Source organism: Megalobrama amblycephala, unplaced genomic scaffold (assembly GCF_018812025.1).
Source record: "Megalobrama amblycephala isolate DHTTF-2021 unplaced genomic scaffold, ASM1881202v1 scaffold493, whole genome shotgun sequence".
Lineage (NCBI taxonomy): Eukaryota > Metazoa > Chordata > Actinopteri > Cypriniformes > Xenocyprididae > Megalobrama > Megalobrama amblycephala.
Window position 1 is genome coordinate 51,843 of NW_025953410.1, and position 11,077 is coordinate 62,919.

General features: G+C 38.6%; 1 long non-coding RNA gene across 1 annotated transcript; it reads left to right on the top strand.

Moving 5' to 3' along the window:
* Positions 1-470: 470 nt before the first annotated feature.
* LOC125261818 lies at positions 471-1,494 on the top strand. The gene is made up of 2 exons (XR_007183445.1): positions 471-602; positions 839-1,494. It is a non-coding gene; the product is annotated as an uncharacterized LOC125261818 (long non-coding RNA).
* Positions 1,495-11,077: the final 9,583 nt, after the last annotated feature.

The following is an 11,077-nucleotide window of genomic DNA, read 5'->3' on the forward strand; positions in this document are numbered from 1 at the left end:
AGAGAGATGCGCTCAAGTTGTAAATGTACACAAGGAATGTAGTTTTTTATATAAATAAAATACATTTTCTGTATTTTTGTATTATTAAACTGGAACCTTATATTATATTGTATCATTTCATATGAAATATTTTATATTAAACATTTATGGCCCTATGTAGATCATACAAAAAAAAAAAAAAAACATTTTAAAAATATATCTTTCCAGCCATTGTTGCCTTGAATTTGTTCATTGTTGAATATGGAGTCAGTGCAGTAAGATCTCGACCCCTGATCTTATCCTATAATTTAGTTATTTTACATAATTTACAACTCTAGACAATGTAGTTTATATTCTTTATTAAACATCTATGGAACTGTAGATCATATAATAATAACAATTAATATCAGGTTTTGTTTGTTGCTGGTAGATTATCTGAGAGGCATAACCAGTGTGAAATCATAATGTTGCTATGTAAGGATGGTAAAAGTTGCAGAATGAGAGTAAAACTGGTGAAACTGGTTCAATCTGGTGAACATGTCTGCTGACATGATAATCACACTCTTCATGTCTCTTGATTTCCACAGACATTGTTTCCTGGACCAGGAGTGACTTCCTACAATGTAAGTCACTGAGAAAACAAGCAGAGAAACTCACTGAGTGTATTCATGTTCTTCCTGGAGAAGAAGAAATAAAACACAACAGAAGAGATTTAGACTTGATCATGTAAATGATGATTTTCACAGGATATCTGCTCAACTGTACTGAGACACTGCTGAAACACTGAACATGAAGAGTTAAGATACATTTAAAGATCAGATTGGTCATTCCTGATTGTGATGTGTTTTATCTCCATCAGATTCCCATCGGTTCACTCCGGATCTGAACACAGTGAATAAAGACCTCCTTCTGTCTGAGGGGAACACAGTGGTTACTAACACTTGGCCAGAGACTCAGTCGTATCCTGATCATCCAGACAGATTTGATCTTTCTCAGGTGTTGTGTAGAGAGAGTGTGAGTGATCAACGCTCTTACTGGGAGATTGAGTGGAGTGGACGTGGTGTGTCTGTATCAGTGTCATATAAGAGCATCTGCAGGATGAGATGGGATAAAGAGTGTGTGTTTGGACGTAATGATCAGTCCTGGAGTTTGATCTGCTCTTACTCCAGTTGCTCATTCAGACACAAAAACATAGAGAGAGTTCTCCCTGTAAAGCCCATCATCAGGAGAATAGGAGTGTATGTGGATCACAGTGCAGGAACCCTGTCCTTCTACAGCATCTCTGGAGACACAATGAGCCTCATCCACACAGTCCAGACCACATTCACTCAACCGCTCTATCCTGGGTTTAGGGTTTATTATGGATCTTCAGTGAAACTGATTTGATGAATCAGAACAGAGAGATTCTACCCATAATGCTTTGAGCTGATAATGAATCAGATGTTATAGAGTCTCTTCATTACATTAATACTGTGACCTGAAATGTCATGTCAGAATAAAAGTGTGCAACACAGATCAGTGTGTGTGTGTGTGTATCTGTGCTTTTCTCAATCTCTGTTTGTCAATGGAAATCACCTTGATTTAGTTCTATTTTCACGAGTTTGTGTGCCCATATAATCTTAGCGTAAGTGGTAAACAGATTTGGCTTGCTGTCTGCTGTAGAGGGGCTCGGAAAGAATATCCTACTCGAGCTCTGATTGCCCCCCTATAACAGGCAAAAATAAGTACAAAAGGAGGAGAAGGGGAGGAGGAGGGATGCCAAAAGAACTAACAACAGGAAGAGGTAAGATGCTGGTTTTATACCTCGGTATTAATTGGAAGATTAGATGGGCGTACTCCTCCCGAAATTACGTTTATTAACTTCACATAGTGTCACATCAATTATAATTTATGAGTGTAGAATAGAGATTTGTTAAAGATCTTGGAATCAAGTGTATTTTAGGAGGCAAAGCACAGAAGCTGCTGCAACATTATTAAGTTGGCTTGAAAAAGCTGAAATGCTGTTTAAACAACTAAGTGTTAAAACATGTTAATAACATGCTAAGAACGCCATAAAAACCATCTGTGACAACTACCAACCACCCAGAACAACCTGACAACCACCCAACAAAAAATCAGAACACCTTAGCAACCACATAGCAACACCCTAGCAACCACCAAGATCATGCCTAGCAACCACACAGGACACTTTAGTAACTTCATACAGCTACAGGTACAGAAAAATACTTTATAATATAATAATACTTTGGGACGTGTGTTTGCTGCCTTTTATTGCTAAGTGTCACTACAATCACAGACTTTTAAAAAATTCAAAAGTAAATGTGTCAGTTCATTCTTTCAAGTATTAATCTGCTGCAGTTTGTTGAGAGCTGTGGAAGCAGATGAATTCAACTGAAATATTGTGGATAAACGAATTCGTAATCACAGTGCTGAAATTACAGTAATAATTGTACAGTAATAATACAGAAAATAAATGTAGGCGATTCTTATTTGCATCGAATTTAAGCAAAGTAAATGCTAACACTGAGCTGAGTTTTTTATGTAGGCCTATAATGAGAAATGCTAGCCATTAGGTTGTCTCTTATATAGTTTGTTTTCTTTTAGTTTTGTTAAGACCCTAAGGTATTTTGTCTGTTTTCATTTGTCATTGTCTGTGTATACTCTTTCTGTATGTATAGTCGTGTCTGTGTTCCAGGTGGGCGTGGTTTCCAGTTACCGTTCAGGAAAAACTGATTGGTCCAGCTAAGTACCTGACCTGTACTTAAGGGCCGCCCCAAACGCCTTTGCCTCGTGCCTTGTTGACTTTGTGCTATCGCCATTTTTCTTCGCTTCCATTGACTTTCTGATTATACTGTTCGTTTCGTCGTTGTTTGAGTGTCGTGCCAGAGAGATTGTGAGTGTATTAGAAGATTGTGAGTGTTTGTTTATTGTTACTATTTCTGATTACCCGGTTTATTTGATTTCTGCCTGTTTGACTATGAATCTGATTTGTTTGCCCAAAACCCATACTGTTGTAAACTTTTGTAAATATTATTTTCACTTCAAGGGAGTGGTTCTGTTCTGGGCAAGAACTCCCTGCGCATCCATGCAGCCTAGCATGGATAAGAGCAGGGAGAGCAGCAATAACCCCCCCAGGGTAAACAGAACAGGACCAACATGCAGATATCATTAAATGTCATGATTTAACATGCACATTTTTCAAGAATTAGTCTGATTCAGGGGAAATAATAAGGCCAATCCTGGCTGAAGAGAGGAGGAGCTGGGGATGGAGGAGGGTAATTTGCTCCTGAGAAATGCAATAGCTGCTGATAATACTGAGGAGCTTATATATAGATGCCGTAATAGGCGTCGTATTCCTATAGGTAGACGCAAGTCACCTGGGAGTCAGCTGATGCAAGCTTGACTGACGTGACCTGCCAGAACTGACGCTAACGCTAGATTAATAATTTGCACGGTTTGGCATGATCCGAGCTAAGCGATCGTTAGATTTAATCATCATTGGCAGTGTGATTTATTGTAGGCCTAATGCTTTTTTACTCAGTAGGTCAGAACAAAAGTGGCAGAAATGTTACTTACTTGTTCAGATGACATTTTCCAGTGAAAATTCTTATATTGGTCAAACTTTCAAGACGTAGAATCTGTGATTCTGAAGTGCAGTATCCACACCGGTGCGGTGACTGACAGCAAACATTAGATTCATCCGCGCTGACGAGCTGTGCCGAGGCACAACGCACGTACAGATAACTGTTGCATAACAGAGATGGCGATAAAAATCACGGACTGCAGCTTTAATGAAACAGTTGGTTATGATCAGCACTTTAATTAATAATATAATAATATTAATAATATAATCAAAATAATGCGTTAATTTTGATTAATTAATCTGAGAAAAAATAACGCTTTAAAAAAATAACGCAGATTAATCCATTCCGTACTGACCTTTGAACCTGGAGCCGTTCTAGCCACCATTCGACTGTAAAATGAAGGAGGGAGACGAGAACCCGCTGGCGCTGCCTGGATCATTGACTGGAACATTTACTTATAAAAAACGGCCTGATTGAAAGTTTTCTGCAGCAAGGAATTTGCATATCACCGGAGTTCGTCCACTCTAAAGTACCACATCAATGCAAAGAATCCAGGAGTTAACGTTAATCCGGAGGTACGACCTAGCACATCCCGTGATACCAACTCTAGCAGTCAACGTCATCTTCAATGATGAACCACACTGGGTTCGTGCACGTGCCTCAAAAGGCTTACAATGAGTTAGAATAGAAAGATACATAACAGCTACGACTCTGTACACTACTTGCTTTATGCAAGCATATAGGATTTACCCTATTATACATTATCGACACAAATTGATAGGTAAAACAACAAACAGCCACCCACAAATAGTCAAAGCATCAGGCTGTCTTTGAGTTCGCAAGAACAACTCGTCAGGCTACAGAAGAATAACAAAATCCCTCCGTTAAATTAGGTTTAATACAGCGAGTGTCACGCAGACCTATAACAACCCAGCCACAACATATAATTGCGAATAACATGCCTTACCTTGACACAGGCCTGAGGTCAGCTTTCTTTGCTTTTGTACTAAACATGAGTGGAATTTGCACTGCAGCGCCCCCACACCTTGATGGTCATGACAAGTATAGCATGTATAGTTATCTTTATTGAAGTTTTGAAGTTTTATCTTTATTGAATTAGGTTTAAATCAAAACACTTTTTGGAGCTTTATTATTCAATATGTCATTATTCAATTATGTCATTTTTAGTAGTATTTACTAAGATAACATTGTACACTGTTGGCCCTGAGGCATTTATTGATGATCTCAATGGACTCGGTTCGGTGAGAAATACGTTTTTTCTAGACTACTACTAGTTGTTCATTTAAGCAATTAGTCGAAAAATTGCACATTTATATTGATTTAATAACTTAAATATATACTGGATAGAATACTAAACCATAATGAGTGTTTATTCTGCAATCACACGCACATAAAGCTAGCCATAAACCGGCAAAAATATAATTATGAATGTTTAAAAAATAGCAAGGAGACATTTAAATTGTTTATTAATAAACTGGTGTTTTTTTTGTCAGTGTCGGCTGAAAAAATGAGGAGTGTCAGCTGAGATTGACTCACCATCTTTGCAGTAGTGGACGCACCTAGAGAGAAATACACATTTCATAGGGATTGCATAACCAGAGAGTGGCCTATTTCTTTTCATTTTGAATTGTTTTGTTTAAAAGTAGACATTTAAAGTTTTCTATAGATATATTTTTCATTTACAAGTTGATTGTACTGAAATGTGTGTTGGCAGTGCCTGTACACAGCCATCCTATAATGATAAAAATCCATCCAGTGTTTTTTTTTAAATCTCCTTATATGTTTTCAGCCGTCTCAAATCGAGCCGTCTGACCGTGTGACGTCACATGGTCGGACGCCCCTCCCACGATTGTTAATTGACAGCAGCGTTTCAACACAGACCTGTCCTGAGCGAGCTGTTGATACGCTCGAGCAGAATGGCGTCTAAGCGATTGTGGTGTTCTGTTCTTGGGTGTAATGACAAACACAGCAGTCATTTTGATGTTCCAATATCCGAACCGCTGAAGACGCAGTGACTGAGTTTTGTTTTTGAAGGGAATATTCCCCCCGATCAACGTCAATGCTTTCATGTTTGTGCAAATCATTTCTCACCAGACTGCTTTATAAACGAGGGTCAGTATAAAGCAGGTTTTGCTAAGAAGCTGCTCCTGAAAAAAGGATCGGTACCAACTATTCGTGTTCCTGCTGCACCTCCAGAAGAAGTGAGTGTAACGTTTTATTAACCTTTATATTAATCTTTGCAAATCGCTTGCACGCTTCACGATGAATGCGGCTAAAGTTTACACTCAGGGTACATTACGGCACGCTTTCTATGTACGACGTTCTCAATATAATTCATAATCCCACGTTTATAATGAACAACGCGTTATGGTTATTGTGTTATTACAAACTGTGTACGCAGGTGGTAAATTTAAAAAATCGTGTTGTAATAGTTATTACTGCATGAATCACGCATCACCGACAAGCCTACATTTACCGGAAAAAAAATTTTCATGACCATTAGCTGTAACATCAATCTGTCAATGAACTAACGTATACATCAGTAAACACATAGCATTCGTATCTCACTACGCTACCCTGCCAGTACATACAAAGATAGATCAAAGTGACATTACGTTAACCAACCATTCAGAAACGTCCTGTTCGAGCCTTAATTGTCGAACTTCGTCGGGGCCGTCATCTTGTTCCGGGTCCGACTCCGGTTCAAATTGATACGATTGCACAGATGTGTCCTCAGAGACTCCCGCTGCCATTCTTTCTCCAAAATATACCCTCAGCTGTTGTCAAGGCAACACTCCACGTGTATTGTGTCAAAACGCCCCACAGAACAGAGGGGCGGGGTGAGCAAAGCTCATTATCATTTAAAGACACATGCACTGAAATGGCTTGCTGAAAACAGAGCTGTTTTTGACCAGGTAAAATTAGTGTTTTCTTACAATACTAATGAGAATTTTTTATTAAAGTATATTACAAATTTTTCATTTAGACCCTAAAGAATCATATTTACTTGTACAAAAATGGCATTATATGACCCTTTTAATACTGGCTTGTGTAATGCCTTGAAAATGGGGCTGGCATATCGTTAGCCTCATAGCATAATTGCCTAAGTATCATTTGAAAATGAATGACTTAGGCAATTATGCTATGAGGCTAACGATATGCAAAAGTTGGGGGCGTACATATTAATGATCCTGACTGTTGCGTCACAGTCGGTGTTATGTTGAGATTTGCCTGTTCTTCAGAGGTCTTTTGCAAGAATCAAATTTATATAAGGAGGAAACAATGGTGTTTGAGACTCATTGTAGTCATTTCCATGTACTGAACTCTTGTTATTCAACTATGCCGAGGTAAATTCAATTTTCAATTCTAGGGCACCTTTAAATGATTTAGATCTTGACTACGTGCTCTGAGTAGTACTGTACAATAAGAATGTTGCTTTCCATAACCTGGAAATGAACATTTCTTAGAATTAATAAACAATTAACACTGGGTGTTCACTGGACAAACAGGTTAACTGATTGTAATATTAATCTTAATGTAGCTGCAGCCAGTTAATCTGATGAACTGACTCACATATTCATAATTAATCATAATTAATAATCATAATGAGTTATGAATAATTATTAATATTTCCCCTTTGAGTGTTACTTTAAGATGTTTTGTGAATACGGCCGCAGGTCGCCAACTCAATCACTGTCACAGATACGCCAGGCTCCAGCACCCTCCAATCACAGCGCACACCATCCCCGGAATACTAATCACCGTCACCTGCACCTCATCAGCTCACTCATCACCAGCACTACTTAAGACACACGGTGCGTTCCAAACGGGATATATCGCCCTCCGAAGGGCACTTCGGAGTGAAAACAATCATGGCTGCCATATTGAAGGGTCGTTCCAAACCAAAGTGCTCAAAACTGGCCACTTCAAAGGGCCCTTCGGAATGAAGGATTTCAAAGGGTACAACTGATGGACACTTCGGGCCCCCAAGATCCTTTGCTCAGAGAAGTTGTTTGACGTCACAGAATGGGTACATGAGGCTCGGAGTTCGATTTTACCTATAAATGTATGTATAGTATTTTTCTGCAATATTTAGATTTGGTACATTGTTATGGTCAAAATGAAATTGAACTGAAAAAATACTTAACAGCTCCCTTTATCAGTCCATTAAAATGTTTCAAATACATAGACACAATATACATTATATCTAACGTAAATAAATAAACTAACATTAAACAAAATGCATGTTTTGGGGGGGTTAACCAGCATACAAAATGTGCGACAAAGGCGCTTCCTGGATTGTCTCGTTAAGATGACACAGAAGTGCGTTCCAAAAGAAGAGTTTTTTTTACCCCTACACCCTTCACCCCTTCGAAGCTCTCACTCCGGAGGGTAAACCCTTTGAAGGGATTAGGGCATAGGGATGAGCCCTTCCGAATGGAACGCAGGGACACTCACACACAGTCACATTGTCCGGTCTCGTTTGCATCAAAGGACTTACCTGAATGCTTACCTCAAGGACTCCTCTTGCTACTTACCTGTACTCCGTGTTAGAGCCCTGCGCGGGACTGATTTCCTCAACCCGCACCCGCCCGCTCCCACTGAATATCTGACCAGGACCGCCCGCTCCCGCAACCCGCGTGTTCCACTCCCGCCCGCGCCCGCAATGTTTGTGTCCAAACCCGCCCGCTCCCGCTGACTTTCTCTCAAAGCCTTTGAAAATAGGCCTAAACAAATACTCTCAGACTAAATTCGTTCAAGTTAACATCCAGAATAACAGACTTTAAACATGATTGCGTTTAAATAAGAAAGTAGCCGCAAAAACAAAGCACCACACGTGATAAAAAAACATTGGGTATTTTTTATTAGCGTTATGAAACATTAACGGCATTTTGTCAAGTAAAGAGCCGCTTTAATTTTCTTCTCATCATCTTCATTTGTTGACTCCATTTAGGCTACACGCCAAATCCCACCATTCCCCGCGGGTCTCCCGCAAAGTTTTCTGACCGCCCACTCCCGCCCGCAGCAAAGGTAAAACCGCCCGCTTCCGCGAGATTTGCGTTGGGTCCCACGGGAGCCCAAACCCAATGCAGCCCTCTACTCCATGTACCCAAGCTCCTCTCCTCGTCTTCTATCTGGTGTGAAGTGTTGTATGAACTCTGCTACTCCATTCAGCAAGTATCATTCTCCATTGTCACTCTGCAATCACGAAAGGACAGTATCATTCTCCATATCATTCATCTGTCACGAACTTGCATCTATCTGCTCACCTGTTGTCACCTGCCTATCTTCTGTCTCCTGGCTGGTCCTATTGTAACAATCACGTCAACTGGTAGACTGTTTCTGTACATCCTGTAAATAGAAGGATAAAATAGAAAATGAATAATAAAAAAATAGCCTACATTATGTCTGGTATCCAAAATAATACAACTATAATCTGGAAACACAAGAACTATTATAAACACAAAACAGTCTTTGTCCTATTGGCCTACTTTACTGTGGTTCGTCATTATTTGTTTGTTTATTTATTTATTTAGGCCTATTTATTTATTTAATTTTCGTAACAGCTGCATAAACCATGATAAGCCGTGTTTCATTAGTCACATGCTGTTTGGGTTTTTCGGCATATTTTTTTATTCCTAATGTTCAGCAGATATTAGTTAGGCCATTGATCATTTAATTTATTTAGCCTGTTTAATTTATTTAGTTGTTTAATTGCAGTTACAAAGGTTTACTAATGAAAGAGGACTTATTTATCATACATTTATCATGGCTCCGCACATCAGATGACCGTGTTTCATTTACATGTTAAATTAGGTAATTTAGCATGTAAATTAAAGTGCTGTATTACCCTGCATTTATGAATTGTAATTTTTATTGTGGTAGTTCATTTTTATTAATCTTTATTTATTCAATTATTTACCTCCTTGCACATTTAATTATTAATATATTTATTTATACTAGAATTTGTAGATTTATGTAATTATTTCTGTATTTAATTGCACATTTATTTTTTGTGTACAATTTTGTGGACTTCTTTATTTATTAATTCACTTGTATATTCATTTATTTATTTATTCATTGCTTTTTCAGGTTTCCTCCTCCATAGTAACGTAACAAATGCACCCTGTTGTCAAAATGTTGGTGACAACTGCACTTTATAAAATAAAAATTATGGATTGGCTGATATTCATCTTTGCTATCGTGGCAGAAATCACACATACTGTTTCCTGGATTTCCCTGTTCTTGCCCTGTTGTTTGTTTGGACTGCCTGCGTGGATTAAGACCCTTTGCCTCTCTTTGACCTCGAGTTTGGATTACCTTTTAAACAAACCCTGCAGTTGGAACCTACACTTTGGTGTCCCTGTGCGGTCTGTTACAGAATACTTTGAATGAGAATAGATACGCCATGGATCTAGCAGGTGGTTTTTGGGACCTGGTGAGCATTCTTTCTTCTATAATTCAATATGGCTGCCCCATGGAGGAATAAGTGGAGGATCTAACTTAACAAGGTGACAAGTTAACAAGCTAACAAGGGGGCATGGTCCAATGAGTGTCCATGGCAAATAACACGTGAGCGGAGTGGCAGGGAAACATGAGGTGCACAAACAGTGGAGACACAGGGAACACAGACAGGGATTGTGTCAATGTTGAAAAACATTTAAAATGAACTGCCTTCTCAGGTATAAAAAAAAAAAAACTTTCAGTATATCCTACACAATAATGTGTTTTCAAAGGAATTAACAGAAAAACGTCACCATTGATAAATGCTAATGAAATCTTTTATTTAATTTTTCAGGCCATTTGTCAGCAGCAAAATCCAACATCAGATCCTTTTGAGGCTAGTGAGGTCATCCAAGATGAAGGAATGGATTCTGGTTCTCATGAAGAAATGTTCTCCAACTGCAACGCAGTCATCTTAAAGGATCCTGAACCAGAAACATACACTTGCTACATTAACAAAATGCCAGACAATGACACTGTTGAACAAGATGACCCAGAACTTCAAGATGGTTCTAAAGTCATATAAGTGGCTTGTTAAAACAGTTTATATTTATATTTATAAAATATTTGTTTCACTTCAGAAGACATTGATTAATCTGCCGGGGTTGTATGGATCACCGTCACGACCTCTGTGTGTGTGTGTGTGTGTGTGTGTGTGTGTGTGGTTTTCAAGCGTCAAACAAGTGGCAGCCATTCACTTGTACTACATGAATATTATTTTAAAAAATGTTTATCTGAAGCAAGAAAGCCATATACACTGTGCATAGCATGAGGATGAGGAAGTCATGAGAATTTTTGGGTGAACTACCCTTTAATTGTTTATTGTATTGTGGAAACATTGTCAGGTACATGGGAGAGCTGGAATGCTCTACAGAGGAGATTCTTCTGGAGCTTGGCCAAAACATAAACTACAACCCAAGCTGCAGATTTAATATCAACTGGAAAAATGTAAAGCATTCAAATAAAAATCATATGATCCATATAAAAGA